The sequence below is a fragment of the Saimiri boliviensis genome, chromosome 11 (genome assembly GCF_048565385.1).
Source record: "Saimiri boliviensis isolate mSaiBol1 chromosome 11, mSaiBol1.pri, whole genome shotgun sequence".
NCBI lineage: Eukaryota > Metazoa > Chordata > Mammalia > Primates > Cebidae > Saimiri > Saimiri boliviensis.
Window position 1 is genome coordinate 63665628 of NC_133459.1, and position 22884 is coordinate 63688511.

Below are 22884 nucleotides of genomic sequence, written 5' to 3' on the forward strand. Positions count from 1 at the left end.
CGGCCTCCCAAAAGTGTTGGGTTTACAGGCGTGAGCCACCCTACCTGGCTTCAATTGTTTTAACAGTGTATAAGTTATTCAGATTTCCTATTTTTGTGTGTGTTTTAATAAATTGTGTTTTTCTAGGAATTTGTCCATTTCATCTAAATTTCCATGTAAGGTTTTCCTGATATTCTCTTGTGATATTTAAAATGTTTTTAGGTAATGTGGTCTTGTGCCTGTTTTTTATTCCTGATAGTGGCACATTTCTATTTATTATCCTGATAGTTCTTATTTATTTTGATGCAATATTGTCAAGGTCTTATAAATTTTAGTAGTCTCTGTAAACTTTTACTTGGTTAATTTTTTGTATTGCACGTTTATTTTTCATTTCATGAGTTCCTGCTTTCGTCGTTATTATTTCCTCTTACACTCTTTGGCTATAACTTATGAATTATTTTTTAGTTTTTTGAGGTGGAAGTTTGTATCTTGGATTTTCAACTTTTCTTTTAAAAAATACTTTTGTTTAAGGCTTCACATTAATATCCTTTAAGCTATATATATAATATCCTTTAAGTATAGCTTTTGTGTCCACCTGCAAGTATTGTTATGTCATATTTTTATTATTTACTTTAAAATATTTTATGCTTTTCTTTTTGATTGATTTTTTGACCCATAAGGTAATGGAAAACATACTTTAACATTTTTAAACAGTTGGGGAGTTTCTAGTTCTGTTTTTGCCGTTGATTTCTAGCTTGCTTTCCTTGTAGTCAGAGAATATATTTTGGATGATTTAGAAACATTTTAGACTTGCTTTGTGGCTCTTCATATGGTCAACTTTTATATTTATATGTTGTATGTATACTTAAAAAAAAAGAATGTACATACTAAGGTAGTTTGGTTCCATGTTTTGTGAATGTCAGTTACTTCAATTTGTTAATCCTGAAGTATGGATCTTCTGTATCCTCACTGATTTTTTTTTTTTTTCTCATTCTGTTGATTCCTGAGAGAGGGCAAACTCTTCCATTGTGATTTTAGATTTCCCTATTTTTCCTTTTATATTTGCCAATTTTTGCCTTACTTAACTTTGTGGCTCTGTTATTAGGTGCATACCATATACAGTTATAGTTGTTTTATCTTCATTATGAAATGTCTTTCCTTATCTTGAGCAATACTCCTTTCCTTAAAAATCTACCTTTTTGATATTAATGTAGATATACCAACTTTCTTTGAGTTAATAGATACATGGTAGGTCTTTTTCTATTTTTATACTTTATTATTATTATTATTATTATTATTTTTGAGATGGAGTCTCTCTCTGTCACCCAGGCTGGAGTACAGTGGCGCAATCTCAGTTCACTGCAACCTCTGCCTCCCGGGTTCAAGCGATTCTCCTTCCTCAGCCTCCTGAGTAGCTGGGACTACAGGTGCATGTCACCACGGACCTGGCTAATTTTTGTACTTTTAGTAGAGATGGGATTTTGTCATGTTGACTAGGCTGGTCTTGAACTCCTGACCTAAGGTCATCCACTTGTGTCGGCCTCCCGGAGTGCTGGGATTACAGGCGTGAGCCACTGCGCCTGGCCTATACTTTACTTTTTCTATACCCATATATGTAATCTGTATCTTTTATAAGCAGCCATAGTGAGTTTTAGAAAATTTAGTCTGACAATATGGTCTTTAGTTTGAGTATTTAAACCATTTAATATAATTATTGATATGTTAAGCACTGTAGCTACCATGTTACTCTTTGTTTCTTGTGTCCCATTTGTTTTATATACCACTTTATTTTAGATTAATCAAGCATTATTTTTAACTTTCCCCTTTCCCTCTCTACTAACATATTGATTAGACATTTGTTTTCATTTTACTTTTCTGTGTGTGTGTGTGTGTGTGTGTGTGTGTCTGTGCAAGTGATTACCCCAGTGCTACTTTTACTTAATCATGTTTCAGACAATGTTAGGATCTTAGAGCACTTTAACTCCATTTATCCTGTCTTCTCCCTCACCCCACCTGCTGTCTTTTGTGTTATTATTATATTTTGTTTTAATTATACTTTATTAAACCTCCATAGGACACTAAAACTATTGTTTTGTGGAATTAATATTCATTTAAATTTACCCACATATTTACCCTATTCATTGCTTTTCATTTCTTTTTTTTTTTTTTTGAGACGGAGTTTCGTTCTTGTTACCCAGGCTGGAGTGCAATGGCGTGATCTCGGCTCACCGCAACCTCCACCTCCTGGGTTCAGGCAATTCTCCTGCCTCAGCCTCCCGAGTAGCTGGGATTACAGGCACGCGCCACCATGCCCAGCTAATTTTTTGTATTTTTAGTAGAGACGGGGTTTCACCATGTTGACTAGGATGGTCTCGATCTCTCGACCTCGTGATCCACCCGCCTCGGCCTCCCAAAGTGCTGGGATTACAGGCGTGAGCCACCGCACCCGGCTTGCTTTTCATTTCTTTCTGATTTTTTTTGTGTGTGTATTCCCTCTGGAATCTTTTCCTTTTGCATGAAAAAACTCCCTTTAGGATTTCTTGTGCATATATGCTAAAAAGAGTATCATTTTTTTATGATCTGGAAATGAACTGATTTTGTCTTTGCTTTTGAAGAACTATTTGACTAGGTGAAAAGAATTCTGGGGAAGCAGATGTTCCCCCAGCACTTTAAAAAATGTTTTTCCAAGGCCAGGCGCGGTGGCTCAAGCCTGTAATCCCAGCACTTTGGGAGGCCGAGGCGGGTGGATCACGAGGTCGAGAGATTGAGACCATCCTGGTCAACATGGTGAAACCCCGTCTCTACTAAAAATATAAAAAAAATTAGCTGGGCATGGTGGCGCGTGCCTGTAATCCCAGCTACTCAGGAGGCTGAGGCAGGAGAATTGCCTGAACCCAGGAGGCGGAGGTTGTGGTGAGCCGAGATCGCACCATTGCACTCCAGCCTGGGTAACAAGAGCGAAACTCCGTCTCAAAAAAAAAAAAAAGTTATTCCATTGTCTTCTGGTTTTCATCTTTTCTTGGAAAAGCTGGCTGTCAGTCAGTCTTATGCTGCTATGTGGTATTGCATCCTTTTTCCTTTTTCTGCTGTTAAGACTTTTCTCAATTTATTTGGTTTTCAACATGTGTCCCAGGTGTGGTTTTCCTTGTATTTATCCTGCTTGGAGTTTTCAGTTCTTCTTGAATCTGTGTGGCTTGAGGTTTTTTGTAATTCTCCTAATTCTCTGCCATTACCTCTCCAAACAGTGTTTTGTTCCTTTCTCTCTTTCTGGGACTCCAGGTACCTTATGTTAGAACTTTTTACCCTGCCCCATATATTCCTTTTTAAATTTTCGGTATACTTAGCCCTTTTCTTTCTTTTTTCGTTTTGTTATTTTTTTGCTGGCCTATCTTAGAGCTTACTGGCTTTCTCTGCTGTGTCTAACTTGTTACAGAACCATTAATTTCTTAATTTCATTTTTTATTTTTCAGTTCCAGAGTTTCTATTAGATTCTTTTTTTTTTTTTTTTTGAGACAGAGTCTTGCTCTGCTGCCCAGGCTGGAGTGCAGTTGTGTGATCCTGGCTCACTGCAACCTTCACCTCCTGGGTTCAAGCAATCTTTAGCCTCCTGAGTAGCTGGGACTACAGGCATGTACCACCACGCCTGCCTAATTTTTGTATTTTTATTACAGATAGGGTTTCAACATGTTGGCCAGGCTGGTCTTAAACTCCTGGCCTCAAGTGATCTGCTCACCTTGGCCTCCCAAAGTGCTGGGATTATAGGCATGAGCCACCATGCCCAGCCTTTATTAGATTCTTTTACAAAATAGATTCTTCACCTTGCAATCTGTTTTCTCAAATATATAAATCACAGTCATCTTAAAAACTTTGCTTAGTAACTTCAGTGTGTGGGCCATTTGTGAGTCTTTTTATCTCTTCTGTTTTTTCTCTTGGTTGTCTTTCTTTATATGCCTGGATTTTTTATTATATGTCCAGTATTGTGTATGAAAATGCTCTGGATGACATCATCTACCTGTTGGGGTATATGTCCTATTCCTTGTCAGAAGTAGACCAGAGATCACTTCAATCCAATCAGGCACTCAGTCCAATTAAGGCTGTTTTGCAGAATTTTAAGTTTTAGTCTACTTCTGGTTCTCTCAATCTTAGGACTCTAGGGGAACTGATGGAGTGTCTGAGATGTCTCTCACCAGCCCTTCCCCTTGACAGGTTCTAAACACTAATTTTTGTCTCCCTAATACTGTGAATTTGCTGAAAACCCTACTCAGCAAAATGTTCATTGTGCTTTTCATTTGCTTTCTCTTTGTCTTAGCCTCTTCCTCTGGGCAGCTAGCTGAGTCAGGAATATCTCAAGGAGAAATTTCTTGTCAGGCTGTGAGGTCTAAGATGTGCCTTTTCAGTCCTAAACTCCACTTTTAATCCCTGCAGCCCTTGAAACTCTCTAAAGCTCTGCAGGCCTCTCTGGGTCTTACCAGCTGGCTTTTTAGCTTCTTACCCCATGCTAAGGTTGGCAAATATCCTATGTAGGAAAATGGGCTTGCAGAAAGTCAGGCTTACCTCAGTGGGCATCACCTCTCTCCAAGATCTGGCTCCTCAAATCCTGGCTGATTAGTAGCTTTCCTATTACTTCACATAGGTGTTTTAAAATTTTATCTGGCTTTCTAATTTCTCTGATCAGAACCAGTCTGCTACAACCTACTTTATTAAAGATGGAAGTTAAAAATGTCTGTTTGTGTGTTTTTTTAAGTGGACTATGTTAAAAAATAAAAACTACAGACCAAAAACAATGCCATTTTAAACAGATACATTTAATAAAGAATATATGTTGATTTTTAGTTACTCTTTCTTGCTTATTAAAAGCTTGTCAGTACCGTTTTTCATATGTGCTCTGAAATTCTTACAAATATGTGTTGTTGGCCAGGTGCAGTGGCTCACGCCTGTAATCCCAGCACTTTGGGAGGCCGAGGCGGGTGGATCACGAGGTCAAGAGATCGAGACCATCCTGGTCAACATGGTGAAACCCCGTCTCTACTAAAAATACAAAAAATTAGCTGGGCATGGTGGCGCGTGCCTGTAGTCCCAGCTACTCAGGAGGCTGAGGCAGGAGAATTGCCTGAACCCAGGAGGCGGAGGTTGTGGTGAGCCGAGATTGCACCATTGCACTCCAGCCTGGGTAACAAGAGTGAAACTCCGTCTCAAATTAAAAAAAAAAAAAAAAAAAAAAAAAAAAAAAAGCCGGGCGCGGTGGCTCAAGCCTGTAATTCCAGCACTTTGGGAGGCTGAGACGGGTGGATCACAAGGTCAAGAGATCGAGACCATCCTGGTCAACATGGTGAAACCCCGTCTCTACTAAAAATACAAAAATTAGCTGGGCATGGTGGCGCGTGCCTGTAATCCCAGCTACTCAGGAGGCTGAGGCAAGAGAATTGCCTGAACCCAGGAGGCGGAGGTTGCGGTGAGCCCAGATCATGCCATTGCACTCCAGCCTGGGTAAGGAGCGAAACTCCGTCTCAAAAAAAAAAAAAAAAGTGTCGTTTTGTTCCAGAGAATATGTGTACTAAAACTTAACTTTATAATTTTTCTGAGTCTCCATTCAAATATTTAATACTTTTGTGATTTTATGATTTGTAATTGTCAGCTCTCACCTCCCAATTCAACATGATTCTAAAATTTACAAAATAATTTGAATGATTGCGCTTCCAAAAGTTTTAGAAAACTTGATCTTGTAACTTTTATTCTAAAGCTTAGTCGAGGGGAAGTACAGACTCTTGCTGCCTTTAAAGATACTGCTTCACTTTTGGGGCAAAAAAGCAGGGATTTTCAAAGGGGGACTTGACATGAACAGCATGTAGGGGAGGGAGGGGGCCAGTGGGGGTCTCAGTGACTCGCTTTGGTGCTTTCTGTACCAGGTTGTTGAGCTGGCGCCCTCTAGGGCAGAACTGGGTTGCAAGGCAGCCAACGTCTTGAGATGGTCCTCAGGTGGGAGCAAGTTTCGTCATGGGCATGCTTTAGGTTTTGATTTGTTAGGTCTGGTGGCAGTCTCCTGGTCTAAGAGACTTCTGGCTCTGGAGTTTCTAAGTAAGCACACAGATAAGCTTGCCGTGTAGGGAGTGTCTGGTGAAGGGAAGGTAAAGGTTATAATTGCATTTCTAAAGAGCTAAGTAGGAAGTGGGGGAACAAGGGAAAAGGAGGAAAGAGAAAAGAAAAAATACATATATTTTAAAGTAATTCTTTCTCTTCGAAAAAGGTGGGTACTTGGTTACAGTCTAAACCCTTTACCGTGGCTGAATTAGGTATTTTTTCAGCCCCCTTCCCAGATTACGTACTACGTTTAATGCTGTCATTCTCATGTGCTTCATGTCACTGCCAGTGTGCTCAGCCTCTCGAATGCAAGCTCCATTCATTTTATTCATCTTACGTTTTTGATCACGTATGTGCTCAGGTCTTTTTCAAATCAATACTATGGTAATTCTAGGAAATGGTCAGGGAAATTAATGACAGCTTTGAAAGGCTACAAAGTGATTGGAATTGTGGAAACGTTTTTCACATTTCTCTAAATTTTCTTTTAAAATCAGTCAAACAAACTAACACTTATTTTTCAGTCTTTTCAGATATGTTCCCCCACCCTAACTCTAGTACTTGAAAATGTACGAAGTAACAGGGCTTTGGGATGCTGGAAATAGTCTGTTATTTAATCTGGCTGCTGGTTTTTAAACCAGTGTGTGAAAATTCCTGGAGCTCAACACATGGTTTGCTCACGTTTCAGTATGTCTGTTATACTTTAATAAAGAAAATGAACTTTCTACTGATAGATTAACAAAAATAGTGCCAAAGAGAAAGAATGCTTGAGAATCATTAGTCAAGTTCAGCCTCTTCAGGTTATGGATGAGGAAACTGAAGCTTGGGAAGGAAAATTACCTGGGGGTTGGGAGAACGGTAACCAGGACTGGTACTCAGGCCTTCTGACTCCTAGTTCATCTGACTTTCCTACCTGCTTGATCAGAAAAGGGGTGAGGAAGACTCTAGCATGTGCTGACATTGGAGCTGGGTGACATTCTCAGATCCCGGAAGCATCCTGCCAGTCAGCACTTCACTCCCTACTCTTCCTGCCCTCCTCCATTCCCTTCCCTGCGGCAGTTTAAAAGCAGACACTTTTATCTCCTGCAAATCTGGAGATGCTTGTTTCTTCACCTAAGAATCATTTGACTACATATGCTGAGAAAAAAGGGAAATTCGTGCCTGTGAAATCTAACAAGAGCCCAGCACAAGGTATGTTTGATCCTCTTTTAAAGCCATTTTTAGTTTGGTGCTGTGTGGTTTAAATTTAGAATAACATTTTTACAACTTTCGGGGAGGGGAGATGGTGGTGGAGTGCAGAGGTTGAACCCAGCTGTGACTCCTGCTGCTGTGCGATAAATGGGAAAATGGGAAAATCTGGGACCCAGTGTTAAAAGGAGAGGGCTGTTTAGAGAAGCAGCTGCAGGGAAGGAGACTTTCCTTGATTGGGTTGGGGGTAGAGTTAAAGCCAAGAAACAGTGGGAACTGTCTCTTCCCCTCCTGCCCTGTGGGATTTGACCTACTGAAAACAGAGTAAAGTCTATTTCTTATTGGTTTGGAAATACAGAGTTTAATATTAAAATATATGTTAAATATTTTAACAGATATTAATGTTAACATTAATAGTTATGTTAAATCAAAACATTAAAATATACATCTAAATATTTATGCACACATACACATGCACATGTACACACACACACACACACACACACACATAGAGCTTGAAATTGGTAGTGTCATCCTGGCTTCAGTTTACATCCTCAGAGGCTAGATGTTGGGTTTCCAGCGTGCTGTTTCTTCTGCTTGGAATACATTCTCTCCTGTTTGCCTGGCTCAGTTTTACTCCTCTTTCCAGTAGCAGCTTCCTCTGACTCTAGGTCTCCTTCCCACTCCCTGCCCTGTAACATGTTTCCAGAGCATCCTGTGTTTTCCCTTTTGTGTCACTTCCTGAATTTTTAATTATTAGATGAAGTTTGGGCACAGCATACGTTCTTAATAAATAGGGGAAAGAAGAGAAGGCAAGAAGACAGGGAGGATAAAGGAACGCTACCCTTGGATCCCTCCTCTTAAACTTAGCAAGGTAGACAAGTTGCTTAACTTCTCTGAGCCTCAGTTTCCTCACATTCAAAATGAAAATAGTAATACCTAACTCATAAAGTTGTTGTGAGATTAGAAATAATATATTAAAGGCATCTAGCATGATGTCTAACACATAGTAGGCACTCAGTATAACATAATTTAAAATGTATGTGTACTCTCAAAATTATGAAAATCCAGAAAAGCACAGAGAAAGTCTGTAAAAACATTCATTATCCCATCTCTTAGAGATAATTGCTGTTAAATTGAATGGATTCCCTTTCTGTGTATATCTTTGTATATCTGTATAATGTACTTTACTTAGTTCAGATTATTTATATATATTTTTTTGACTTAATATGACTGTCCAAACACTCTCCACATTTTTAGTATCTATAAAATGCTGCTATATTGTATTTCATAATATTAACTGGGCCTTCAGTTATTAAAAGAAGATTTAGAAACTGACATTTGATCCATTCAAACTCTACTTTTAAATGAACAATAGGTTTATGTGTTAGGAGGATAATTCACTTTCCTAGGTAAACAAATGATGTAGTGGACAAGGTACAAATGGGCTCCTCCCTCCATCCCTTCCTCTCTCTCTCTTTCAATCTTTCTGGCTTATTTCCATGGATAGGAGGATTATTTTGATTTTTAAAGTAATGAGGCAACTAGGTGAAATGAAAAAATCCATTGACCTGGAAGTTAGGAGGCCTGAAATTTTCCTCCTTACAGTCCAGTGACTGACTCACTTTGAGGCAATCATTTCATTTTTTGGTCTAATTTTTCCCGTTTGTAAGAATGAGAGAAGTGGGTTTTATTAGAGAGATTTTCAGATTGGGCTTTTGTTCTGTGAACATGTTTTTTCATATTGGGTAGATTTCTTCTTAAGGGAAAATTACATGGCTAAAAAAAAAAATTAAGTTTCAAGTTTCAAATTTTATTTTATTTTTTAGACAGGGTCTCGCTCTGTCACTCAGGCTGGAGTGCAGTGGTGTAATCTCACTGCAACCTCTGCTTCCGGGGTTCAGGTAGTTCTCTCAGGTAGTGCATGAGAACTGGGGTTAGGCTGGGGTTAGGCCCTTTTTATTATTTCTAGTCTCACCTCCCAGGTAGGTGAGACTACAGGCACGCACCACTACACCTGCTAAGTTTTAGTAGGGAAAGGGTTTCACCATGTTGGTCAGGCTGGTCTCGAACTCCTGACCTCAAGTGATCTACCCTCCCTGGCCTCCCAAAGTGTTGGGATTACAGGCCTGAGCCACCATGCCTGGCTCAAGTTTCAAATTTTAAATGAAATCTGTGTACTTTTTCCTTTAAAAAATTGATATATAATTCACATACCATAAAACTCACCTTTTAAAAGTGTACAACAACTCAGTGGTTTTTAGTATATTCATAAGGTTGTACAGTTACCACTACTATCTAATTCCATACACTTTCATGGAATCCATTAATAGTGACTTGCCTTTTCCTCCTTCCCCTGGTTCCCAGCAACCACTAATCTGTATCTCTGAATTTGCCTATTTTAGACATTTCATGTAAATGGAATTATAATATGTGGTCTCTTGTGTCTGGCTGCCTTCACTTAGCATAATGTGTTTAAAGTTTATGCATGTTGTACCCTAAGTCCTTCATTTCTTTTTTTCCATTTCTTTTAATGTTTTTATTTTATTTTATTTTTATTTATTTATTTATTTAGAGACAGAGTCTGGCTCTGTCACCAGTGCTGGAGTGCAGTGGCAGGAACATGGCTCACTGTAGCCTTGACCTTCTGGGCTCAAGCTATCCTTTTGTCTTTTTTGTCTCAGCCTCCCATGTAGCTGGGACCACAGGTGCATGCCACCATGCCTGGCTAATTCTTTTATTTTTTTTTGTAGAGACAAAGCCTTACTTTTGCCCAGGCTGGTCTCCAACTATTGGGCTCAAGTGATCCTCCTGTGTTGGCCCCAAAAAGTTACAGGCCTCAGCCATCATACCTGGCACCATTCCTTTTTTTCAGGGTTTTAGAAAAAAGCTTTTTTTTCTTTTAAAAAAAAAAAAGTTTTGTCAGACTATTAGGATATCTGTATCAGTAGAATGCTTTATCTGCAGTGGTTGTTGAGATGCAAAAACAATTTCAGTCTTTCAGGCTTTTGTTGTTTTGTTTGTTTGTTTGTTTGTTTTGAGACAGAGTTTTGTTCTGTTGCCAGGCACCAGGCTGGAGTGCAGTGGTGCGATCTCGGCTCACTGCAACCTCCGCCTCTCGGGTTCAAGCAATTCTCCTGTCTCAGCCTCCCGAGTAGCTGGGACTACAGGCACATGCCACCATGCCCAGCTAATTTTTGTATTTTTAGTAGAGACAGGGTTTCACCATGTTGGCCACGATGGTCTCAATCTCTTAACCTCGTGATCCACTCGCCTCGGCCTTCCAAAGTGCTGGGATTACAGGTGTGAGCCACCGCGCCTGGCCCAGGCTTTTAAATAAAAGGCTCTATTTAGTTCATGTGAAAACTTTTAAAGCTCTTCCCTTCCCCCTTAAAGCCAAGAGTCTAATATACTGATTCCCAGTTTTGTTTTCCTCCTCTGGGATTGGGGGAGAGGATTAGGGCCAGACTTTCATTGAATAAAGGTAGTAGAGGCTGGGGTTAGGCCCTTTTCAGAGGAAAATCAAGGAATTAACATGTCACCAGAAGGAGGAGGGGTGGATGGTGAGTGGGTTGGGTTCACCGTAGTGGGATGGGCTTTATCTGCTGTGATATTGGTGCAAAATCCTTTCCTCGTGTCTACTGGTGTTCCTAAGAAAGTATAAGGAAGTCACCTGCAGTTTGTAGGGAATGAGCTATTTACCCATGCATGAACTGTGTTCTCTAGTTAGTAAGAGATTGAAAAGAAGATGTCAGAGTCCTTTCCAAATTATGAACTCCTTGAGGTCAGAGACTGTCTTGTCACAATTATACCTCCAGTGTTTGGTATGGAACTGGCATACATGAGTCATTCAATGAATATTTGTGAGATTACTTGGTTTGCTTTCTTGTTGACTTAAAAAAAAAACTTTTTATTTTGAAATAATCGTAGACTTGTCAGAGAGATTCCACAGAAATGTGCAATGATATCCTATGCATCCTTCATCCTCTAGCCTCCCTGGAGGTTCACACCTTATACCACTATAGTACAATATCAAAGCCAAGACATTGACATTTGCACGATCCATAGAACTTATTACCATTTCACCAGTCACACATGTACTAGTTTATGTGTACGTTTACGTGTGTAGCTCTATGCTATGTACTATGTGAATATATGTACCCTTAACGACCACCATGATCAAGATGCTGAAATGTCACCACACACTCCCTTACATTACCCCTTATGGCCACCAGCTTTTCCAGTCCTTAACCCTTGGCGATTTAGTCTGTTCCCCATCTTTATAATTACACCATTTCATCATTTTTTCCAGAAATGAAATTATAAAGACATCCCCGAGATTGCCTTTTTTCACTCAGCATAATTTTCTTGAGTTGCATCCAAGTCGTTGGGTGTACCAACAGTCCATTCCTTTTTACTGCTGTGTAGTATTCCCTAGAATGGATATAGCATAATTTGTTAAAATATTTATCCACTGAAAGACATTTGGGTGGTTTCCAGTCCTTAGCTATTAGGAATAGAGCTGCTGTGAACATCTGTGTACGACCTTCTGCGTGAAAGTAAGTCTTGATTTCTTTGGGATGAAAGCCCAAGAGTGCAATTGCTGGATTGTATGGTAAGTCCATTTTCAATTTTCAAAGTAACTGCCACATTATTTTCCAGAGGGGATATATCATTTTAAATTCCAACCATTATTGTATGAGTCATCCAGTTTCTCCATATTCTTGCCAGCAGTTGGTATAGTCACTATTTTGCTTTTTAGCATTTATGATGGGTATGTAGTGATACATTGACTTTTTGCCCCTCCTCCTACTAAACAAACATGTTAAGTTTTCAATTCAGCTTCCCAACTCTCAATGGCTTGGTCTGTGATTACCTTAGGCCTCTATGCTTCTGACCTCCTCCTTCTTCCATGACCTTGACCTGAATTCTCTTTCCTCTCTCCCCAGCTTGGGTCCTAGGGTCCCCTTTTTACCTTAGAACCCCTTCATCTCAAGCCTGCCATCTTCCCAATGCCTGGGGAAAGTCACAAAAGTGCTCTCCACTGCTACCAGGCCTCTGATGTCACAGCTCCTGGGCAGTCCTTCCGTATACTTCAGTGACGTCACCCTCCCATTTCTGACAGACACTGCTCCATATGGTGAGGTCTTCTCTCAGAGAGGACCTTACCACCTCTCGACAAGAATGAGACTGTCCAGCCTGAAGCATCTCCTTTCTCCATCTCTGCCTTTCTGTTTCTTGGGAAAGCCAACTACTCCTGGGTGCCTTTGTTCCCAGAGAGCCTTCAGCCCCGCAGGGTAGGGATTTATCAGAAGAGTCTATTTTCAGACTTCCTTCATATGCTCTCCTTTTCCTCGGAATGTCCTTAATGGAACACCCACACCTGTCCTCTAGTACTGAGTCTGTTGAATCAATCTCTGGAAGTTTGCAGGGCGGAGTGTCTCTTTTCTGTTTTTATCAAGTCTCCTCAAGGCCTCCAATGGGTAGTCAGATTCAGAGACAGCTGCCTCAGGGACTCACTGGGTTCCTCTTCTCATTTGCCCCTTAATAGTGTTTTCCCCTAACTTTGGAGAACCAAATTAATTTGTTCTGGACTCCTCTTTTTTTTTTTTTTTTTTTTTGAGATGGAGTTTTGCTCATTTTGTCCAGGCTGGAGTGCAATGGCGCCATCTTGTCTCACTGCAACCTCCACCTCCCGGGTTCAAGTGATTCTCTTGCCTCAGCCTCCCAAGTAGCTGGAATTACAGGCACCCACCACGATGCCTGGCTTGTTTTGTATTTTTAGTAGAGACGGAGTTTCACCATGTTGATCAGGCTGGTCTTGAACCCCTGACCTCTGGTGATCCACCCACCTCGTTCTCCCAAAGTGCTGAGATTACAGGTGTGAGCCACTGCGCCCGGCTAACTCACTGGTTTTAATTCTATGGTTTTTCATCTGGATCCTGCATTTCTACCCAGCTCCTTTAAATTGGTAATAATAATTATAATTATGAGGTCACTTTGGTTTTGTAGTCTTATCGTTTCCTGCTTTGCGGTGTCGTCAGTTTCATCTTTACAAACTCTGATGCTCTAACTTTCCTGCATAAGCAGCAGCAGTTGCTGCTTGTTTCATTGCACAGAGGTAGGGATGTTCTCAATCTGACCACCATCTGGTTTCCCAGCCTAGGCTCCCACAAACCTCCTGTACATGATTTATGTGACCACTGAAATGCCTGGTGTACAATTGCTTAGACCATGTTCTTTTTGGATTTTGTTATTTGGCCTCATTTTATTGCCCCTGTCTTAGAAGTATATCTTCTAATTCAGTCTTTGGTCAACAGAAATTTATTCTTTGTCAAAGACCCTTTTCCAAGAATTTATTCCCTGTAGCTTTTTATGAATTGCTGCCTGAATTAGATGTTCAGTTCTAACAATATTTATTGCACATGATGCCAAGCACTGTTCTGAGTCATAGTTGTATAGGGTGATGACCTTATATGGAAATGTATAAGGTCATGGTCATAAGGAAATGATCCTTGCCTCCCTCAGTGTTCCCAACCATTTTTTTGTTCTCTATCTCCCACAGCTTTCTCTCCCCCAACTCTGATTTTTTTTTCCCATTTTTGGCTGCATTTTAGGTTTTTTGTTTTGTTTTTTGAGAAAGAGGCCCATTCTGCTACTGAGGCTGGAGTGCAGTGGCGTGATCTCTGCTCTGTGTAGCCTCTGCCTCCTGGGTTCAAGTGATTCTTATGCCTCAGCCTCCTTCATAGCTGGAATTACAGGCGCGCCCCACCACACTGGCTAATTATTGTATTTTTCTCTTAACAAAATGGGGTTTTATTATGTTGGCCAGGCTGGTCTTAAACTCCTGGCCCCAAGTGATCCGCCCACCTGGCCTCCCAAAGTGCTGGGATTAAAGGTGTGAGCCACCATGCCCTGCTTTATTTTAGGTTTTTGAGGGGAGATAATTTGTCAAATCCAGGGGCCAGCACTCTGTCTACCACAGAAGTTGATGTGCAGGATATGTTTATGGAATAATTTAACATATCTCTCTACCCCCCTACCTCCCTGCCCCAGCAACTTGGAAGATCAATGAACATGTACTGAATTAACCTGACTCTTACTGTGTGTACATGTTTTGGTTGTATGAGTCTTCTCTCATACAGCTAAAACCTAACTTTCGTTAAGTAGGATTCAGCATTAGCCATTTGAATAGCAGAATTCTGAGTTATGTAGAACAGCAGGTATCCTTTTTTCTTTTTCTTTTTCTTTTTGAGATAGGATTTTTCTGTGTCATCCAGGCTGAAGTGCAATGGTGTGATCACGGCTCACTGCAATCTCGACCACTGTGGCTCAATCCATCTTCCCACCTGAGCCTCCCGAGTAGTTGGGACTACAGGCATGCACTACCATGCCTGGCTAATTTTTTAATATTTTGTAGAGACAGAGTTTCATTTTGTTGGCCAGGCTGGTCTCAAACTCTTGGGCTTTAGCAATCCTCCTGCTTCGGCCTCACAAGTGTTGGAACTACAGGCATGAGCCACTGTGCCTGGCCAGTTATCCCTTTTTGTTTGTTTGTTTTCTGTTTACCTACAGATCACTTTTTAGGACTGAAAAGTCCATGTGCAGAAAACTACAACAGAAAAGATAGGAGGAGCATGTTGGGACGGAGTTTCGCTCTTGTTACCCAGGCTGGAGTGCAATGGCGCAATCTCGGCTCACCGCAACCTCTGCCTCCTGGGTTCAGGCAATTCTCCTGCCTCAGCCTCCTGAGTAGCTGAGATCACAGGCACGCGCCACCACGCCCAGCTAGTTTTTTGTATTTTTAGTAGAGACGGGGTTTCACCATGTTGACCAGGATGGTCTCGATCTCTCGACCTCGTGATCCACCTGCCTCGGCCTCCCAAAGTGCTGGGATTACAGGCTTGAGCCACCGCGCCCGGCCTGCATGTTGGTTTTTATGTAACTCTAGTGAGATGATGATTGTAAATTTAAAATCTTAAATATATGAAATAGATTGTCAATATATTCAAGAAACAATAACATTGCTGCTTGTTTATCTTTTACCATGTGCTAGAATTGTGCTAAGTGCTTAGCATACATTAGGTCATTTAAACCTAGCACTGATCCTGAGAGTTATGTTCATTTTATTGATGAAGGCCTTTGAGGATCAGAATTGTGAAATAACCTGCTAAAATCAGACAGCTAATAGGTAGTGTATCCGGGATTCCAATATAGGTTTCTTTGATCCCACAACCCATGTTTTCTATGCTGTTTTGCCTCTCTAGATAAAAGCAGAAACTCTCACATTGCAAGAGTTATGCTTACCTAAAATGTATATTTTGAAAGTTACTAAACTTTTACTGGCCCATATGAAAATGCCTAAGTCAACAAGTGGGTGAAGGAATGAATGAGTGAAAGAGTCAATGACATAATAAGGTAGATTGAAAGTACCATATGTGGCCGGGCGCGGTGGCTCAAGCCTGTAATCCCAGCACTTTGGGAGGCCGAGGCGGGTGGATCACGAGGTCGAAAGATCGAGACCACCCTGGTCAACATGGTGAAACCCCGTCTCTACTAAAAATACAAAAAAACTAGCTGGGCGTGGTGGAGCATGCCTGTAATCCCAGCTACTCAGGAGGCTGAGGCAGGAGAATTGCCTGAGCCCAGGAGGCGGAGGTTGCGGTGAGCCGAGATCGCGCCATTGCACTCCAGCCTGGGTAACAAGAGCGAAACTCCGTCTCAAAAAAAAAAAAAAAAAAAGAAAGTACCATATGTGTTACTCTGCCAGATACTCTAATGCACTGAAAATCAGATATTTATGGTGGTATATTAGTGGGAAAATTATCTTAAAAGGAATTAAAAGCCCATTAAAAATGCAAACATATAAAGTGGTGGTAATATAAAAACGTTGAGGGGATAATGAGCATATATACAAGATTCTTAAAAATGGATACTTACAAGTTCATCAGTCAGTGGAATAATAAGATGCTGTTGTAGTTCATTTTGACCTCACTTCCTTACGTCCTTCTTTAAAAGTCCTTCCTCAGTGCCTCTTGAGTAGTGGTTATTTATTCCTATTACAATGTATTTCCTTTCATTCATTTTATCTTTTTAGACTTTGGAGAGTAGGTCCATTTTATTAAGCTTCAAAAGAATGAATGAAGAACAATCACTCCCCCATTTACTTACTTCCATTTACTTTGCCATTTAATCTTATTTATTTATTTATTTATTTATTTGGACAAAGTCTCACTCTGTTGCCAGGCTGGAGTGCAGTGGTGTGATACTGGTCACTGCAACCTTCGCCTCCCTGGTTGAAGTGATTCTCCTGCTTTAGCCTCCTGAGTAGCCGGGACTACAGGCATGCACGACCATGCCCAGCTAATTTTTGTGTTTTCAGTAGAGACGAGGTTTCACCATGTTGGCCAGGATGGTCTTGATCTCTTGACCTTGTGATCTGCCCACCTTGGCCTCCCAAAGTGCTAGGATTACAGAGGCGAGCCACCATACCTAACCTATTTATTTAGTTTTTGAGGCAGGGTCTTGCTTTGTTGCCCAGGCTGGAGTACAGTGGCAGACGATCAGAGATCACAGAAGCTGTGACCTCCTGGGCTCCAGTGATCTTCCTGCCTCATCCTCCTGAGCAGCTGGGACCGCAGGTGCATACCACCATGCCTGGCTGATTTTTGTATTTTTTTGTAGAGATGGTGTTTCACCATGTTGCCCAGGCTGGTCTCCAACTCCTGGGCTCCCAACAGTCTGCTTGCCTCAGCCTCCCAAAGTGTTGGGATTGCAGGCATGAGCCACTGTGCCTGGTCTAATTTCTTTTAAAAGGATGCCATTACATCCCATGAAGTGTTGGGAAGAACACTGGGGATCTTAACATTGAGAATGTAAGTGCTTATTTGAATTCTGTTTTCAGTGCAGTACTCAGCCTTATACTGTTGTTCTCATGTCCATTGAACCTCTTGTTGCCCTCTCTGAAGGTCAAATCTCTAGTCTTCTGTTGGGGATGGGGAATGGCAACTGCCCATGTGCATATTCTGAGGAAGTGGATCTGGGGGTCTCTCTTGGTGTTGCCTTCACCTGTCTACATTGCTGTCGAATCCTGAATTCTTAGGGGATTCCATCCTGTAACTCAGATTGCCAGGTTAGGATTTAGTTTTCTTCATTCTGTTTTTATTTTCTAAAATTTGTTGTGGTTTTCTCTAAATTTGTTAGAAAGTTTTAAAAAGTCTGAAAGAGGCCTACGTGGTGGCGCACACCTGTAATCCCAGGACTTTGGAAAGCCAAGGTGGGTGGATCACCTGAGGTTGGGAGTTGAAGACCAGTCTGACCAACATGGAGAAACCCCGTCTCTACTAAATATACAAAATTAGCTGGGTGTGGTGGTGTATGCCTGTAAGCTACTCGGGAGTCTGAGGCAGGAGAATCACTTGAACCTGGGAGGTGGAGGTTGGGGTGAGCCAAGATCATGCCATCGCACTCCAGCCTGGGCAACAGGAGTGAAACTCTGTCTCAAAAAAAGAAAAAACATAAGTTTGAAAGCAATATAGAGAAGCTTAACTCTAACAAGAAAAATCTATAACTAATGGCAGCATTGGGAAAAAGCAAGACTGGCAGCATATCAAAGTAAGAACATTGAGTATACAGCCAACAGAAATATGTTCTGTTGTACAAATTGGCATATTTAGTATTTTCAGGAGATGAACTGCTAAACTTCGGCTTCAGAATTCTGCATAATGATTTGTGAATATGTGTATGCCCAAAGAACATGAATTTGTAGACAAAATTTTAAATTAATTACATAGTAAAGTACTTTATAAGGCTTTTATAAAGTGAATACATTGTGTAACTAGCATCCAAATCAAGTAACAGGAGATTACTAGCAACCCAGAAGCCCCTTTCTAGTTCTAGCCCTCCCACCTCTGCTAAGAATAACTAATGATCCAGTGTTTTATACTATGGATTCGTTTTGTTCATTTTTGAATTTTATATAAGTGGAATCATTTAGTATATGATCTTTTGCACTCATTTATTTTGCCCGACTTTATGTTCGTGAGATCTGTTGTGTGGTAGTTGGAGTTCATTCTTCCTCATTCCTATATAGTATTCCATTGAGTGAATATACTAATTTAGTTTTTTCATTTTGGCAGACATTTCCACTTTGGGTCTACTATGAAAAGTACTACTATGAATATTCTCATATGTGTCTTTTGGTGTTCATGTGAACATATTTCTGTTGGCTGTATACTCAACAGTGAAATTACTGGGTCACAGGGTATGTGCGTATTGAGCTTTAATAGACACTGCCAAACAGTTTTACAGAATGGTTGTACCAAATTTTATGCCTCTCAGCAGGGTGTGAGACTTCTAGTTACTTTATGTCTTTACAAACATTTGATACTGTCAGTCACTAAAATTTCTTTTTTTTTTTTTTTTTTTTTTTTTTGAGATAGAGTCTTGCTCTGTCGCCCAGGCTGAAGTGCAGTGGTGCAATCTCATCTCACTACAACCTCCGCCTCCCAGGTTCAAGTGATTCTCCTGCCTCTGCTTCCTGAGTAGCTGAGGATACAGGTGCTTGCCACTATGCCCAGCTAATTTTTTGTATTTTTAGTAGAGATGGGGTTTCACCATGTTTACCAGGCTGGTCTTGATCTTCTGACCTCATGATCCACCCACCTCAGCCTTCCAAAGTGCTGGGATTACAGGGATGAGCCACCACCCCTGGGCAGTCATGTAAATTTTAGCCATCCTGGTTGGTATATCTGTCCCTGTGGTTTGCATTTGAATTTTCATGATGACTATGAGGTTAAGCACCTAGTCATAAGTTTATTGGGTATTTATACATAGTCTTTTGTGAGAGGCCTGATTATGACTAGCACCTTTACCTGGACTTTCCCAGCCATCAGAACCATAAGATGACGAATGTGTGTTGTTTAAGCTATCCAGTCTATGATATTTTGTTATAGCAGCCTGAGCTGACTAAGGAGAGTAAGTGCTATTGTACCAGTACCAAACATAGGCCCAAGAACATTGTGTCGTTGTTGTTTTTGAGACACAGTTTAGTTCTGTTGTCCAGACTAGAGTGCAGTGGCATGATCTGGGATCACTCTAACCTCCACCTTTTGGGTTCAAGCAATTCTCCTGCCTCAGGCTCCTAAATAGCTGGGATTACAAGCACCACATCCATCTAATTTTTGTAGTTTTGGTAGAGATGGGGTTTCACCATGTTGGCCAGGCTGGTCTGGAACTCCTAACCTCAAGTGATCCGCCCGCCTTGGCCTCCAAAAGTGCTGGGGTTACAGATGTGAGCCAGTGTGTCTGTCTGAGCATTGTGTGTTGAAACAACACACATTTATATCTTACAGTTCTGGTGGCTGGGAAAGTCAAGACAAAGGTGCTGGCAGATTACCAAATTTTCAGTTGGGTTTTCTGCCTTTTTCATACTGATTTGTAGATTTTCTTATTGTTTTATATTGTGTCCTTTGAATGCATGTATTGCAAGAATCTTCTGTCAATGTGGTTTATCTTTTAACTTTTTTTTTTTTTTTGAGATGGAGTCTGGCTCTGTTGCCAGGCTGGAGTGCAGTGGTGCGATCTTGGCTCAGAGCAACCTCAGCCTCCTGGGTTCAAGTGATTCACCTGCCTCAGCCTCCCGAGTAGCTGAGACTACAGGTGTGTGCCACCATGTTGAGCTAATTTTTGTGTTTTTGGTAGAGACGAGGTTTCACCATGTTGGCCAGGATGGTCTTGATCTCTTTTTTTTTTTTTTTTGAGACGGAGTTTTGCTCTTGTTACCCAGGCTGGAGTGCAATGGCGCGATCTCGGCTCACCGCAACCTCCGCCTCCTGGGTTCAAGCAATTCTCCTGCCTCAGCCTCCCGAGTAGCTGGGATTACAGGCACGCGCCACCATGCCCAGCTAATTTTTTGTATTTTTAGTAGAGACGGGGTTTCACCATGTTGACCAGGATGGTCTCGATCTCTCGACCTCGTGATCCACCTGCCTCGGCCTCCCAAAGTGCTGGGATTACAGGCTTGAGCCACCGCGCCCGGCCGGTCTTGATCTCTTGACCCTCATGATCTGCTCTCCTCGGGCTCCCAAAGTGCTGGGATTACAGATGTGAGTCACCGTGCCTAGTCTGTCTTTTCACTTTCTTAATGATGTCTTTGGATAAACCGAAATTCTTTAATGCAGTCTGTTTTATTAATTTTTGCTTCATGGCTCCTACTTTTTGGGTATTGTTTAAGAATTCTGTTTGTATCAATATCATGAAGATATTACTTTATGCTTTCTTCTGAAGGCTTTATTGTTCTAGAGAGTATTGATTTTTAAAAAGTTTAAATGCATTTGTTCACATATCAGTCTGATCTATTAAAAAACAGTAAACAAATAAGCTTAAATAATAACTTTTCCACAAACTATCTATGTGATCTTTGGCAAAACAGTTAGCATTTTTGTTGGTTGTTGTTTATTTTTAAATTATTGCCTTTCCTATGGTGCTGAAGGGCAGTTAGCATTTGAAATTAATTTATTTAACTGTAGGATGATAATAATAATATCCACCTCAGAGTGTTGTTGTAAGCATCATGACTGTCTAAATGTTAGCTATTATTTAAAAGTCAGCTATGATCAAAGACATTTTTGGAGACAATTGGAGATACTTACATATAGATTGGATATTAGACTACAGTAGGGAATTATTTTGTGTTGTGTAGGAAAATGTCCCTATTAGGAAATGCGTCATGAAAAATTAAGAGGTGAAGTAACATGTCTCAATTCATTCTTTAAAAGCTCAGCAAAAAAAAAAAAAAAAAAAAAAAGAAAATCCCAAATACCTAGATAAAGCAAACTTGCAAAATTTTTCAAATTATTATTATTATTTTTGGGATGAAATCTTACTTTGTCACCAGGCTGGACTGTAGTTGTGCTGTCTTGGCTCACTGCAACCTCCACCTCCTGGGTTCAATTGATAGTCCTGCCTCAACCTCACTAGTAGCTGGAATTATAGACGCACTCTGCCACACCTGGCTAATTTTTATATTTGTAGTAGAGATGGAGTTTAACCATGTTGACCAGGCTGGTCTTGAACTCCTGACCTCAAGTGATCCACCCACCTATACCTCCCAAAGTGCTGAGATTACAGGTGTGAACCACCACTGTGCCTAGCCAAATTATTGAATTTATATATTAGATATGTTGGTATTCATCATGTGAAATTCTCTCAGCTTTTTGGGTATATTTGAAATTTTCATAATAAAATATTCAAGGAAAAGCTAGTAATGAATCTATAGCATTCCTATTATTTAACATTTTCTCCAAAGCTAAACGTGCAGAAAGACCCAATTAAATGGGTTTTGAGTCACTTCGCTTGTTCTGCCTGGGAAAGGAGATGAAATGAATTTAAAATAAAATGTGAACTATAGCCTTGCATACTTGAGTGGGATAAAGCTGAGCCATAAAAATCCAGTTTCTGCTGGATGTAGAAGAAAGGAGAAGCTGAGGAAGGGGTTGAGATGTACTCAGTGCCCATTAAGTGTCAGATACTCTGCTGGGTGCTGTTAGTATCACTTTGCATTCAGAGAGCAATTCTATGAGGTAAGCAATATTAGAAAAGATTGATATGTTTTGGATAACCTGACTAACACAGCTAGTGGATGGTGGAGTCAGGATTTGTACGCAGATTTATGTTTTTGCTCTTCTTCTTTCTTTCCTACTTTCCTCTCCCTCACACCATTGTCCCTTTTTTCCCTCCTTCATTCTCTCTCCTTTATTCTTCCTTTCTTTTCTGTCTGCTTTACAAAGATGTTTATTTTTTATTTTTTAAATTTTTTGAAATGGAGTTTCACTCTTGTTGCCCAGGCTAGAGTGCAATGGCGCAATCTCAGCTCACTGCAACCTCTGCCTCTCAGGTTCAAGGGATTCTCAATTCTCCTGCCTCAGCCTCCTGAGTAGCTGGGATTGCAGGTACCTGCCACCACATCCGGCTAATTTTTTCATTTTTTATTAGAGATGGGGTTTCGTCATGTTGGCCAGGCTAGTCTTGAACTCCTGACCTCTAGTAATCCACTTGCCTTGGCCTCCTAAAGTGTTGGGATTACAGGCATGAGCCACTGAGCCACCGTGCCTAGCCTGCTTTTTGTTTGTTTGTTTGTTTGTTTTAATGAATGTTATGTTTTTTATTGTAGAAACTCTGGAAAACACATATGTATTAATTAGGTTTTGCTACATAAACCATTCCAATTTTTTTTTTTTTTTTTTTTTTTTGAGATAGGGTCTTGGTGTGTTGCCTAGGCTGGAGTGCAGTGGCATGAACATGACTTATTGCAGCCTTGACTTCCTGGGCTCAAGCAATCCTCTTGCCTCAGTTTTCTGAGTAGTTGGGACCACAGGTGCCCACCACCATGCCTGGCTATTGTTTTAAATTTTTGTAAAGATGGGGTCTCATCATGTTGCCCAGGCTGGTCTCAAACTTCTGGGCTCAAGTGATCCACCTACCTTGGCTTCCCAAAGTACTGGGAATATAGGTGTGAGCCATTATACCCAGCCAGTTTTTTTATTTTAAATTTTTTATTATTTTACACTGTTTTGAGATACCCACCCCCAAAATTAGTGGTTTAAGACAGCATACACTCAGGTCACAATTCTGGTGGCAGCA

The 22884-nt window shown here is 40.7% G+C and overlaps 1 protein-coding gene across 6 annotated transcripts in view; it reads left to right on the top strand.

The window, feature by feature from the left end:
* DNAJC6 (DnaJ heat shock protein family (Hsp40) member C6) overlaps positions 1 to 22884 on the top strand; it is a 187221-nt gene that overhangs the window by 31105 nt on the left and 133232 nt on the right. The gene's annotated exons all lie outside the window — the stretch shown is intronic.